The sequence below is a fragment of the Triturus cristatus genome, chromosome 4_1 (assembly GCF_964204655.1).
Source record: "Triturus cristatus chromosome 4_1, aTriCri1.1, whole genome shotgun sequence".
Classification (NCBI taxonomy): Eukaryota; Metazoa; Chordata; class Amphibia; order Caudata; family Salamandridae; genus Triturus; species Triturus cristatus.
Genome location: NC_140585.1, coordinates 632,451,709 through 632,466,666, shown reverse-complemented (window position 1 = coordinate 632,466,666; position 14,958 = coordinate 632,451,709).

Genomic DNA, 14,958 nt, shown 5'->3' with positions numbered 1-14,958 from the left:
CCCATTTTTACCGGGAGACCTGGGGGAACACTGGGTGGTGGTAAATTTGTGTGAGCCCGGTGATGCCACTACTTTCCCACCCCAAAATGTGTGAAAAAAGTGATTTTTTCAGCAAAAATTGAGGTTTGCAGGGGATTCTGGGTAAGGAAACGTTGGGGGATCCATGCAAGCCATACCTCCCTGGAAGCCGCCGGGTGTCTAGTTTTCAGAAATGCGTGGGTTTGGTAGGTTTCCCTAGATGGCCGCCGAGCACCGGGCCAAAAACCAAAGTGACCCCCCTTGCAAAACCAGGTGCTTTTGCGATAGGCCAGTGGTTCCCAAACTGGGGTCCGGGGACCCCCAGGGGTCCGTGACACATTCCCAGGGGGTCCGCAGGGAGCAGTTTTAAAAGCACTGCAAAGTTCCTTGCATAATCAGCAGTTTTTGGGCAGCAATAAAAGTGTCAAGATAACTCAGGTGATTAATGTATTTGCTGGAGAGAGATGGGGGTTTTGTCCAGTGGCAGCTTTAACTCATATTAGGAAGCCCAGGTGGTTAACATGCCTCCTGCAAAGAATGTCTACCATGCATTAAAAAAACTGTATTTTGTTTTGTGCATGGCTCAGTGACTTCCTGCTTTTGTCACAGAGACTCTTTTGTTATTGTGCAGTTCGTAAGTTCACTGCCATCAAAGAGCTGCATGCAAACTGCATGGCACAAATTATTAAGTTATGCTTTTTCCCAGTCTTTCATTATCCCGATGCTGCTAAAAAGGTTGGTTTGGGTAGAAATAAATCCTTATTATCAAAGTCAACGCTAACCCCTGTGTTATTTTCTGAATCCTGAGTTTGTGCTTCTCCAGACCAAGCACTCTTAAAAAATGCCTACCAGTATGGATGACTTGTGAATCCTACACCTTGTAGTCTCCTTTGCCTTATGTAACATTTTCGATTCACTGATTTACACACGCATGATTAATTGTCTCTGTATGTGTGTGATGTGAAGTGCTCCGACACCCTACAGTGGTATGAGAGGTGCTATAAAGCAAATTAAATACAAGTGACAGTGGGGCTTTGGAGAGGTGAGAGGCACTGTTGGAGGGCAGAAGTGAGGGAATCATTGAAGATTGTCAATCATTAAAGATTGACAAAAGATTGTTGTATCCTGGTGCATAGTAAGGTCATTATTTACTATGCTTTGAAAGCTAAAACAATTCAATATATAATGACACGTGTTGTAAAAACACAATTTTACCCCAAATTTTCTTGGTGGAGAGGCGCCAAAGCCCCCTTTGTAGGGGTCAGGCTCACTCGCTGCACTTGTTGTGCATTGTGCGGGGACGGGTCTGACAACATTTGCCAGAGCAGCTTTAAGATTCCAGTCCAGCCTAGGCAGGAGCAGGAGCCTTGGGCTACAAAATAAAACCAAACAATGTAAAGGTAGTTGCAAGATGCAGCACCAACCTTCCCATTAGAATTCTTCGATTTTTGAAAATATTTTTAATATAAAAATACTAAAATCTTTAGTAATTCAAGACTAGTCTTTGGTTGATGTGCACACGTGTGCAGGTTTTTTTTCTTCAAATTACAGTTTTAATATTTGACATTTAAATCATACAAATTGCCTGGGGGTCCCCGGCTTCCAGTAGTGACTCAAAGGGGGGCCTCAGGAGTGAAAAGTTTGGGAACCACTGCGATAGGCCATTTTGATGTCGCCTCACTACGTTTTGGGCCCTTGCCTGCCGCGGGTACTTGGGCCTCCCACACAAGTGAGGCACCATTTTTACCGGGAGACCTGGGGGAACGCTGGGTGGTGGTAAATTTGTGTGAGCCTGGTGATGCCACTACTTTCCCACCCCAAAATGTGTGAAAAAAGTGATTTTTTCAGCAAAAATTGAGGTTTGCAGGGGATTCTGGGTAAGGAAACTTTGGGGGATCCACGCAAGCCATACTTCCTTGGAAGCCGCCGGGTGTCTAGTTTTCAGAAATGTCTGGGTTTGGTAGGTTTCCCTAGGTGCCGGCAGGGCTAGAGTTCAAACACTACAGCTAGTCACTTAGCCAAAAAAGGGTCATTTTTCACTGCAAAATTGAGGTGTGACCACCTTACGTTTTGCGCCGTTTTCTGTCGCAGGCACCAGGCCGACCCGCACAAGTGAGGTACCATTTTTCTCGTATGACTTTGGGGAATGCGGGGTGGGTGGAAATTTGTGGATCCACGCAGATTCCAGAACTTTCCATCCCAGAAATGTGGGGAAAATGTGGTTTTTTTTGTCATTTTTTTACGTTTGCAAGGGATTCTGGGTAACAGACCATGGTGGGAGGCAGTCAAGTCACCCCATCCTGGATTCCCCTGGGTGTCTAGTTTTCAAAAATGTATAGGTTTGCTAGGTTTCCCTAAGTGCCGGCAGGGCTAGGGTTCAAAAACTACAGCTAGTCACTTTGCCAAAAAAGGGTCATTTTTCACTGCAAAATTGAGGTGTGACCACGTTGCGTTTTGCGCCGTTTTCTGTCGCGGGCACTAGGCCGACCCGCACAAGTGAGGTACCATTTTTCTCGTAGGACTTTGGGGAACGCGGGGTGGGTGGAAATTTGTGGATCCACGCAGATTCCAGAACTTTCCATCCCAGAAATGTGGGGAAAATGTGGTTTTTTTGTCATTTCTTTACGTTTGCAAGGGATTCTGGGTAACAGACCATGGTGGGAGGCAGTCAAGTCACCCCATCCTGGATTCCCCTGGGTGTCTAGTTTTCAAAAATGTATAGGTTTGCTAGGTTTCCCTAGGTGCTGGCAGGGCTAGGGTTCAAAAACTACAGCTAGACTCTTCGCAAAAAAAGTGTAAATTTTCAGTGTGAAAATGTGGTGTGTTCAGCTTAGGTTTTGAGCCACTTCCTGTCGTGGGCACCATATATTGCATATTGTATTTCACGCCCCGGTTCATCTTATATCACACTTTTTGGTGCATAGTTTATACCATATACTATATCTAGTTTCATTTTCAATCGTGCTCTCAGGACTATGTTCTATATAACACTGCGTCCACCTACCCTTTTCACGGGCATTACATTTTGCGATGGGGGTGGAGGGTCAGGGGGTGTTTCTGCCAAGTGAATCCGGAGTCACAGTCACAAACGTCCTCTTCTTCCTGAATAAAAGTGAGATTATGCTGCATACTTGTTTATATTATAAGTAGTTCGCACAGACACACATTTTAAAAACAATAACGTTCCTAATACCCACCTTCTCTGAACAGTTAGCCTGCTGCCCCATCCACCTCCTCCCTATCCTCTGTTGTCTGAATCCATGGACTAGCCTCCTCCCTCCTGCCATGCATGGTCTGATGTGCTGCCACTGCCCTCCATTTAGCATGATGTACCAGTCCACTCCTCCTGCCTTCCATTGCCCAATTCTATGGCCCATCATTGACCTCCTGCTTAGCCTCTGGCTTAGCTTGCTGCCCCTATTCTCCTTCCCCCTGCCCTCCGATGTCTTTGTGCATGGCCCTGCTCCATCCTTTTTGCCCACCATGTTCCATGGACCTGCCACTCCTATCTACTCTGAGTGTTCTGTTGAGCTGCCACTCCCTTCCCACCTGCCTAGCATTGTCAGATGACTGTAACCTGTCCCTGCCACCTCCACACTGCCTGTCCACATGCCATGCCCCTATCCCCTTCCTCCTGTCCTCCATGGTCCATTTTACTGCCACACCCTTCTGCCCTCCCTGGTCTATGTGCTGCAACTACTCCTCCTGCCTGCCCCGCGCGGTCTGTTGTGAGGCCCCTTCCCCTGAACTCTCTTGTCTGTGCCCAGGTCCTGACCCTCCCATCTATCCTCCATGGTCCTTTGCGCATGCCCCTGCACCCTCCTTCTTGCCCATCATAGCCATTGTGCTGCCACTAACCCTCCCGCTTGCCATGCATGGTCTTCTGTGCTGCCATGGCCCCTCCCACCTTCCCTGTGTGGTCAGCTAGCTGCCCCTGACCCCCTCCCACCTTCCCTCCATGGTCTGTGTGTATGCCATCATAGTCTCATTGTTGCTCTCCTTGGTGTGTCTTGTTTCTAGTGCCCATCCTGCCTGACCTCCATGGTCATCTTGCTGCTCCTGCTCTGTCCCCTTGACCCCAGCCCTCTTTTTCCATGTGCAGACCCCTATTCCCTCCCTCCTGGCTTGTCTGTTCCATTGTAATGCCCCTGATCTGTCCCTCCTGCCCTTTATGGTCTGTTATGCTGCAGCTTTCACTCCTGTCTGTCCATTATGGTCAGCTACCTACCATTGGCTCTTTCCCCTCTGTTCTCTGTTGTCCATGTGCATGGTCCTGTCCCCACCCTATTGCTTTCTATGGATTGTTGTGCTGCACTCCCGTCCTGCATGCGCTGTGTGGTGTATTGTGCTGCTGCAAACCCTGATGCCTGCCCTGTAGGGTCAGTTTGATGCACCTCTCCATGTCCCTCCTGTCTTTGCAACAGGGACATTATCCCTCTGCGCTACTTTAGGAAGAGTAAAAATTACCACTAAACAAAATTACGATCTCTCATCAGCAGTAAAATTAATCACCAGAGTTATCTTGACATTTTTATTGTTGCCTGAAAACTGCTTGACGCACCAAGAAGTTCACATGCTTTTTTTATGTTTAATAAGCTTTATTAAGTAAATAACTGTAATATAATAGAAATGGGGGAACAGGCTATAAATAGAGAAGACAGCTGTTTACATTTTATCAATAACATAGGTAAGAAAGGGAAAGAAGGACAGAAAAAGAAAAGGGGAAAATATAATACAATTCCCTACATTGAAGAACGTGGAAACAAATTGTAAACCTATTAAAGAAGAAGCAAACATCTGAAGTATCAGAAATGCAAGTCCAAAGTGAAAGGAAACGGGGGAAAAGTGAGGTAGAGGAGAAAGCAGAGACAATAGTGATTTATGGTGGTTGAAAATTCTCAGAATGATTACGTAATGCATGCAGTGAAATCTTAGTTAAATAAGTGGTTAATGAAGACCAAAATAAATCTCTATTTACATATGGTTTAAAAGAGGAGGCAAATGCAATATCTAATCTATGATAATGACAGACATTATTCCACCAAGACTTCACTGAAAGTTTAGTTGAGCATTTCGAGTTAAGTGTGACTTGCTGGAAAGCTAAGGCCATCATCAAGTCAAATAAACCTTTTTCATGTAAAGAGAATCCCAATGATTCTGATAAATTGCCTGTAAAAATAATTATATTTGATAAAGGTGCATGAAGGTTAAAAATAGCTGAAAGGTGTTTCCAAATATCCTTCCAAAAGGATGAGACAGCAGTACAATAAAATAATAGGTGCATCAAATCAGCCATCGGAGAAAGACAGGACCAACAATCCTTATCATTAGCATGAGTAGAATTTGCTATGGATGAGGGTGTATAATATAATCTATGGTAGAGAAAGAACAGGGATTGAGTAGTGGATGCAAATCTAGAAATCTTTAAAGACCTGGTACAAAGTTTATTCCAAAAATCTATGCACCAATCATAATCCATATTCATCTCCCAAGCAGGATCTATCTTAGATTTAGGTCGAATATCATCAGGAGTAAGAAGATGTTTATAAATCAAGGAAGCCTTAGGAAACACAATTAGGACTCTGAGTAGTAGATCCACTATGAGAGTAGGTTCAGTAGGGGGGAGAGAATAAAACACATCAAGGATTATTTCCATGAGGGATGAAAGTGTGTGCCAGAATGAGCGCAGGCATTTAAAGGTGTCCTAAAATTGAGGAAAGGAGCATGGAGATAAACCATCAAACACATCCCGAACCCAGATAATACCTTTAAGTCTCCAAGACTTCCAAAAAAGAGGCCAATTATTAATGGTAATAAGACGATTGTACCAGAGGGGGGACTGAAGGCAAGCATCTCTAAAGATAATTTCCAATTGATAATGAGGTTTTAATAATGAACAAGTGTGTTTAAACAGCGGGAGAGAGGTAACCTTGACCTTTGTTGTGAAGGTGAGGACTTCCTTAACAGAAAAGGGTGCAAGTAAGGAACGTTCAATAGCAACCCACAAAGGTGTAAAAGGGGAGACATCAGTAAGAAGCCATTTAGAGGCTAGTTGAAGACAAAAGGCCTTATGGTATAATCGGAGATTGGGAAAGTTCACTCCTTCCACAGATTTAGGTTTATGAATCTGTGAAATTCTAGATTTTTTATTATTCCATAAAACTTTAGAGAGAAGGGAATCAAGTTTTCTTTTATATAAACATTTGGGATGGGAATTATAGAAAAAATATATAATAAAATAGGTGTAATCATCATTTTGATAGAATCAAGACGTCCTCACCAAGAGAGAAAGAGAGGATTCCAGGAAGAGATAAGTTTAGAAATACGATCAATCACTTCCTTTATTTTTAATTTAATTCAGTCTAATATAGAATTATTAAACCAAATGCCTAAGTATATATGATTTTAGAACTGTTCCAATGAAACTCGGTGGCATCAAAATGTTTTTTAAAACAGAATTTGGTAATGGGTAGAATTTCTGTTTTGTCAGAATTAATTTTATACCCTGAAACAAGGAAAAAATCTGAAATTTTTTGCATAAGGGGAGGAATAGAGGTTTCAAGATGAGATATAAAGAGTAAGATGTCATCCACGTAAACAGATAACTTCAACTGTTGATCACCATAAACAAAACCAGAAATAGATGTATTTTGACAAATATGAGATTAAAAGGGTTCAAGTGATAAAATAAAAATAAGGGGTGAGAGAGGGCAACCATGACGTACACCGCGCTGTAAATAAAAAAAATCGATAAAAGACCATTAACTACAACAGAAGCTTTAGGAGTTGAGTATAACAAAGAAATCAGAGAAATGAATTTAGGACCAAAACCATGCCATTGAAGAGCTTTAAATAAAAAGGACCAATTCACTCCGACAAACGCTTTTTCCGCATCGATGGAGACTGCAGCTAGAGGATATGGAAGAGTTGAGGCCTTATTCAAAACATTAATTAATAAACGAGAGCTGTCCGATGTTAATCTACCTTTAACGAAACTACATTGCTCTAAGCCAATTAATTTCGGTAGAAAAGGTTCAAGGCATAACACGAGCATTTTTGTGAACATTTTGTAGTCCACATTCACAAAGGACATAGGACGATAATTTTTACATTGGTTGGGATCACGACCATCTTTATGGATTAAACAGATTGTAGATTCTAAAAATGTGCCCTGTGCCTTACCAGAAGTATGAAAATATTGAAAGAGCTGTAAAAGTTTTGGAAAAAGAAGATTCGAGAAATGTAAATAAAATTCTACACAGAAGACATCCGGGCCTGGGATTTAAGACTTAAAGATTGAGAAATTTCCAAGATAGATAGATCAGATTCTAGAGGAGCAAAATCCAGATTGGCCTGAGATGGAGGTGGGACGTGGTTAAAATATGTATCAATACAAGAGGGATGTAAAGAGGACTCTGGGGTACATACATTCTTCTAAAATTCCATGAATTCATTTAAGATGTCTTAGTCTTTAAAGAGGAGTTTTCTGTCTGACGAATGAATAGAATCTACCAAGACAGGTTCCTTCCCAGACATAAGGTAATTAGCCAGGAGCTTCCCAGATTTATTCTGTCCACCATAATACCTCACACTCGTTCGGAGAAGAATAGACAAAGCATTATCAGTTGATGATTTATTAAAGTCAAGTTTCGCACGAACAAGCTCCTGTAAGGCCGATTCAGATGAGGATGTATAATATTGGTGTTCTAAATGTTTTTTATTGGCTAACAAAACTTTCTGCTGATTAAGTAATTGTTTCTTTTTCCTGGAAAAAAAGTCTATAATGAAACCACGTGCTGTAGCTTTAAAAGAGTCCCAAAGTAGTGAAGGAGAGGTGTCTGGAGACATATTTAAAGTAAAGAATTCCTCAGTGAAGGAAGTAAAAGAAGAAAAAAGTGGATCTTGCAAAAGAGAATTATTAAACCTCCATCTAGAAGATCTGGGTTGTGAGCAGAGCAGATCAAAATTGGCAATAACCAGGGCATGGTCAGATATGACAATGGGTTCGATTGAGGAGGAAATAAGGTTCTGTGTCAAAGCAGAAGAAAGAAAAATATAGTCTAAACAGGTCAGAGTGCCATGTGGGGGAGAGAATATTCTGTGTTTTCAAGATTGCAGAGCCTCCAAGCATCTACAAGGTGTGTCTGAGATATTGTACTTTGAAATTGTTTGTGGGTTTTATGAGGGATGAAAGGACTTGGGATTGTCAAATGATGAAAGGGTCAATCACTTGATTACAATAACCTCCTAAAATAAAGAATTCATCTTTATGTTGAATGCATTTTTTTGTGATATTAGGCCAAAAGTAATAATCTGTTTGAGTTGGACCATAAATATTAAAAACTGTAAGAGAAATATTGTTAATGAGCAACTTAAACTAATATCCATCTACCTTCTAAATCAATTTCTTTAGAGATAACAGAACATTTCAAATGTTTATGAACTAGAATAATTACCCCATTTCCTTTTAGTAGACGTAGGAGACACCAAGACTAACCCGACCCACTGTCTTTTAGGCTTTAAAGTCTCTGTTTCTGTCAAATGAGTCTCTTGCAATAAAACTAGGTCAGGATTATATGAGGCTGCCATAGGATTGATAAAACGTTTCACATTCCATGAAACAACTTTGAATGTAAGAAAAATTGAATAAATATAAGAAACACACGATCAACAACGATGAAGAAAAGGAAAAATAGTCTGTAAAAAAGAGAAATAAAGAGTAAAATATTCAATGAAAACACTAAGAAAAAGGAAAGAGAAAAAGAGAGGGGAAAAAAGAGAAGGAATAAGTGAGATAATAAGCTAAGACAGTACATGTCATACAAAAAATGACGACTGAAATACATACCTGAAGGGGAGAAGACAGAAGCTAGGACTGGCGACAGAGAGCAAAGACGGCACACCCGACAGGTGAGACGAACCACGTAGGGAGAACAAAAAGGAAGACGAGGTTATGGAAATAAATATGTAAGGAATCCAAACAATCTGTAATGAAGAAAAAGACACAACATATATGACTATAAACAGATAAAATTACCAAAACATAACCTGCAAAAGAAATGGTTAATGAGGGTTAGAGTAAGAGTTACAGGAGACTTTAAAAAATCTGAGAAACTCTCACATAAATGTCACGTAATGGAAGGAGGACCGGCTGTATCCATGGTAGTCGAAGAGTGTGAATGAAGACATTTTCAAAGGTCTGCAGGTCAAGAGGTGCTGTTTTGAAAAGTAACTTTGAACAGGCATGGATGGAATAGACCATATCAGGCACAAATGGAGAGTAAAGCTGGTCTAAGATCTAGAAATTCCTTCCGTCGTTTAGCTGTTACTGTTGAGACGTCCTGGGATATGAACACTTTAGATCTTAACCATATTAATTGCTTCTTAAGTTTGACCACATTCAGAACTTGCAAAAGGTCCGTGAATTGCAAAAAAAGATCTTCAGCAGATTTTTTCAAGAGAACCACCTCCCTTTCCAAAGATTACATTTTGTCGAGGAATCCTGAAGGTCACAGACGTGTTGTTAGACCGTGGATAGTCTGGAATCAAGCGTAGACCATTTAGTATCCAAAACCTGTAAACGTGTATTGGTTTCCTCTGTAAATAGGCGTACAGCACGTATTTCCTCAAGAACAGTGTCTAAAGACACAGGCGAAGCAGGTTTCTATGGAGGAGGATCTTGTTTGAGTCTTTTGTTAGTAGATGAGGGTGAATTTAATTTTGCAGTCACAATGGATGAAGTGGCTGCTCTGGAAGAGTTAGAATGAGCCATATTGACCTGGTTGCGCAAGTCATCCATACAGGGTGCCAAGGAAGCTGGGTGCATCTCAAGCAAACCAGTAGTAGACTTTTTGCTAGAATGCAACAGCTGTTTAGATCTGCCTGTGTAAGTAAAACCAGCGTGAAAGAGGTATATAAATAGTAAGTACTTCCTTTAAGGAGAAATAAAAAGACCCGCAGCATTAACAATGTCCTTTTGAGAATATCTGGAGCAAAGTTAAGAGATATAAATCTCAAGAGTCTATGAGCAAAACAGGAAAGGAAAATCCAGTCAGGAGATGAGACAAAATGGCGGCCGGAAAGCAGAAGAAAGTGTCTCATGACATTTCACATCAGCAAAGGGAGGAAGAAGGGTCCAGAAAACAGCCTCATAGTCAGGGGGCGTTCCGCAATGGAAACCTCCCCCTGGAATGCAGTAAACTGCACTGGAACTGCTAAAATCCCCTGACGATCTCCCAACATAGCGCGGAGCTAGGAGCTCAGGCGGCCATATTGAAAGGTGCGCGTCAACAAATGCTTTTTTTTAAAACATCTATTATTTTTAAACACAGCACCCCCGTCCCCCCACCAAAGTCCATGCCAGGTGTGACTGCACCGGTCACACCTGTTGCACCGCCCAAAAGATGGCCCTGCTTTCAAGGACTACAGATGAACCTCCATCCAAGAAGGAATCCTGAAAGTCACTTGGTTTTGAGTCTGTCACTCGCTCTAAATTGGTGATTTAAGGCTTGGTTGTTGTGTTTTCTTTCCTTATTACAATCAGTTACGGCCAGGAGAGGTAAGTGCGGTGGAACGGTGGAGCAGGGCAGGACGGGAGGGGAGTTGACATTTATTGATTTAATTTTACCTATTCCATTGTCTGTCGCGTTCTAAGACCCAATTGTCTGAAACAGAATTCTAAAATTAGCAATAACCTCCCAGCTAATGGACCTGACTGCCACTGCACGGCATACTGAGGAGCGCTGTCTGTCATTTACATTTGATCCTGTTCTAAAAGAAGACCGGTTTCCACATTGAAATCGGTCATATATTTTTTTATTCCTTTTTGTATACCTGGATCAATGCTTGAAAGGTTATTTATGCTTCTGAGTTTTTTAAAGATCTGTAAAATACTGATTGAACTTCATCACCAGTTTAGAGCTTGAAAAGGTCGACCCTCTTAGGTGGAACTGATGTATTTCTACCACCACTTACCTTCATGCGATTGCTGTTGCTTTTACATGATCAAATGTTTGATCAGATAGAGGTTTTGCCTGAACCATCAGCTGTTAAATTATCTAAGAACACTCCTCTCAATCCTGGGTTTCTAAGGAATGTTCCTGGTAATTTTAACCAGTAATTGAGAAGCCTATCTCCCTGCCCTAGTCACTAAATGCATGCTAGCTTATGATCTTTTCAATGCAGATTCAGATTTCTTATCCACTGGGGCAAATAACACAGCATCCTTGGTGATTACAGCTTTTGAGCATTGCTGAGAGCTCCACTGCTTCTTAAAATTACTAAACAGGCGAACCTGCCTATAAAAACCAGTCAGGTGGGCCAGGGCATACCACCTACCAAATGAAAAGCCAAGCAATATGTAAGACAAGTGGGTCAATCCACCACAATGATGTAGTGTAGCCTTTGGAGAGGTCCGGGCGCCTTCCTATATACAGGACAATCAAGAACTATGGACCCAGGCACTGCAAACAATATGAAACTCCTTTATATTATGGTCTACTGAAGCCACATAAATGAATCCTGAGGAGTGTGTTCATGAGCCTCACCCAAGCAGTGGCCACCTGAGCAGAGGAAATGTGATATTAAAAGTTGAGCAGAAATATGAAAAAGGATATGGCAAAAGGGAATCTTTTATGGGAGAAAAAAGGTGGACTCGAAATAAAGTCATGAAAAGAGAAGTTTCAGGGCTTCAACAGAGGTGTGATGAATTTAGTGGGCAGGTGATCTCCTCATAATGTAAGAAACATAATGAGGTTGGGGGTGGGGAGGCCATGCAAAATGAACATTGTTTCATAGCAGCTAAATTAGAACTACATTTGTGAGAAAACATTTTAGGTGGCAATGTTTATTCACCTGGAATGTGTTGGTCTTGTGGATTGTGTTTTAGCTTCTGCTCGCTGCATATTGAATGTACAATACAAGTGCATCTATGCAAATGCCTAAGCAAATGGCTTTAAGACAGACTTGCTCTGGGGTTCTGATTAGTGTGTATTATGTTCTGGCTAAACATAGCTGTAATTTTCACTGCTAGCACATTTCACACACAAAAATCACTTTAGGGACAATGTTGTAGCACGGTGCAGTGCAATATAGAGACACTAAACCATCAGACTTCTCTGGTTCACATGGCCACCAAACTACACAACAATATTTGAACACTGAACCACCATTCAGCACATTCCTAAAGTCAAAGGACAGGAACCTTAGAAAGCTCATTGCAACCATCTGTTAACCAGACTAAATGAAAGAATTATTGAATGGAGCACCACATCTATGACCAATAACCAATCACAGTGAACCACTGTGATGCTAACAAACTATACTGCATGGCGTCCTAGTGGCACTAACCTGCCACTCTGCACATAAAGTAAACTAAACCACTGTACTACTCTAAGAAATTGGGTTGTTAATGGTGGGGAGTAATAACAAACCTCAATAAATAATCACATTTCTTGTCAGAGTGAATCACTAAACTCACTAAATAAACCTGAACTCAATCCCCTGGTAGCTATGGCATCAAGGGGAACCAGCAGTATGAATTTTTCAAAATTTAAGGGAAAATAGCACCAAAAAGCACAAATCGTCATAGTCTTTGATCGCAGTAGACCAGGACCTAGTTGCAATTTTAAGCTGACCGCGGTGGTGCATGGGCAAAAGAAACAATTGATGGACGGAATGCTGGACAATGCAAACATTCACCCCCAGTCGTAATGCTCTGGGTTAAATCCATTATTCTTTCGGTCACTACACCACCACAGTTTGTACTCAGCCATATGCATATGAGTCTTGACCCTGTTCCTTGTGGGAACAGTCCAGCCCGAACTGCTAAGCCAGGTCCTCAATTGTGTGTCTTTTGCTTTCTCGCCCTAAGTGCGCCGACGTGGGTCCCGGGCTTACTGTGCCACTGGAATCAAGCTATCCTGGCTGATGAGGGGTTAAACCCCGAAACCGGTCCTGGGATTCTTGTTTCCAGTCCAGGGAGGACTTGTCTTGGTAGTTCGGGCTGGACTGTTCCCATGAGACACAGGGCAGGGACTAATTTGCATATGGCTTGGTCTAAACTGGGGTGGCAGGGTGAGCAAAAGAATGATGGATTTAACCCAGATCTCTTGACTGGGGGTGATTGTTTTGATTTTTCTGCATTCCGTCCATCAATTGTGTGTCATTTGCTTTCTCACTGCGGTGGTGCATGGGTCAGGTACAGTAACCAGGTTCATCCTGGTTAAAGATTTACTTTTTGACTTAATTCTTTAAGTCTCAATCCACCACAGGAGACCACTTCTAAATCACCCCAGGACCTCACATGAGGCACTTAGAAACACACAGGATGTCAGGCAGGGGCCTACAGCATGGCCCATTCCAGGTCCAGTTCACACTGATTAGTTGGGTACTTTCAGGGAAAATGTCTCTTGTAGCTTAGTGTATTCCTGGGGAAACAGCCTTTACAACAAAGTCCTTATCATGCAATGCCTTTTCCACATAACCTTTACCAAGCAGACAACGTGTAAAGTGTTTATACAGCACTAAAACTGTAATAAAGTTGAAATGCTACACAATAGAACAATCCCCTCAAAAATTTGAAAAATCGAGAAAAGTTTTATGACTAAAACTACAAACATCCAACAAGGGGAGCCGGAGATATGAATTTTTAAAGTTTTAAGTAGAAATAGTGTCAGAAGTACAAAGTGCTAATAACTGTTAACGTGGAACAGGACATAGACACAGTTTGAAACTGACTGTGATGGAATATGGGTCGAATCCACTAACCAAAGTTTATCCTGGTCAAATCTTTTACCTTCTGACTTTAGTCTTTTAAGTCTCAATCCACCAAAGGAGTACAGTTTTAAATGTCCCTGAAGGGAGGCACTTACAGACTCCCAAGTATCAAGTTAAGGTCAATTTGTAAATGGTTAGGTGGGCAGTTGAAGGAAAATACCACTAATAACTCATTGTGTCCATGTAGCTTTAACAGAAAAGTCTTCTCCCATGGTGAGGGGTTACTTATTACAATTTTACTGTTGCTTACCGCCAGGTTTACAGTAATCAACCGACAAGATTGGAGTACAACAATATTAATAACTCCCCTTACATCTGAGGGACACCAACTTACTGCAATCCACTGTACGCTAGGAGCACCAACCACTACACTGCTTCCTATGACTATTCCACACCATACTACATCGTACGCTACTGACACTGTACTGGCCCCTACCATCAGTAAGTCATAAAAGTGAACTCTTGAGATGCTAAAGCATTATACTGCACATCATCTGTGGAGCACTATTCAACTACACCAAAGGAACACTAATCCACTAAACGGTGTTACATCCTACGTAGGTTAGCCCATTAACACTGCATAGTGAGGACATTACCCACAATAAATGGCAATCTTGGAACAATGTACTGCATTTTCAGGAAGCTAAATCACCACACGCCATGCAACCACTGCAAAAATGCTATACTGTGTGTAAACTCATAAACATGTACCCAATGCTCATGAACTCAAAATACTGATTTGCACTTTAGGGACACTAATCCTTCATACTGCTCGCCTACGGACAAGAATATACCAAATTGCACACTACAGAATTTAGCACATGACATTTCATTGCATCAAGGAGCTACTACTCCACCACATTGCACCACACAATATGAACACCAACTACTCAAAATGCATTATATCCTACAGACATTAACATTTCAGTCTACTCTGTAACCAGAGAACTCTAACCCTCTACAAAGCATTGACTCCATGTGACCCTAATGTAGCACAATATTAGGGACAGTAGTCTAGTAGATTGTATCCTATGACTAATAACACACTACATTTCACAGCATCCTTGGAAATTTGGCCTTCGACACTGCTCCTTACAGACACTAGGCCATAATACAAGCCAGGGGAACTACCCACTTGCACTGCAGTCTAGGGACACTAAATCT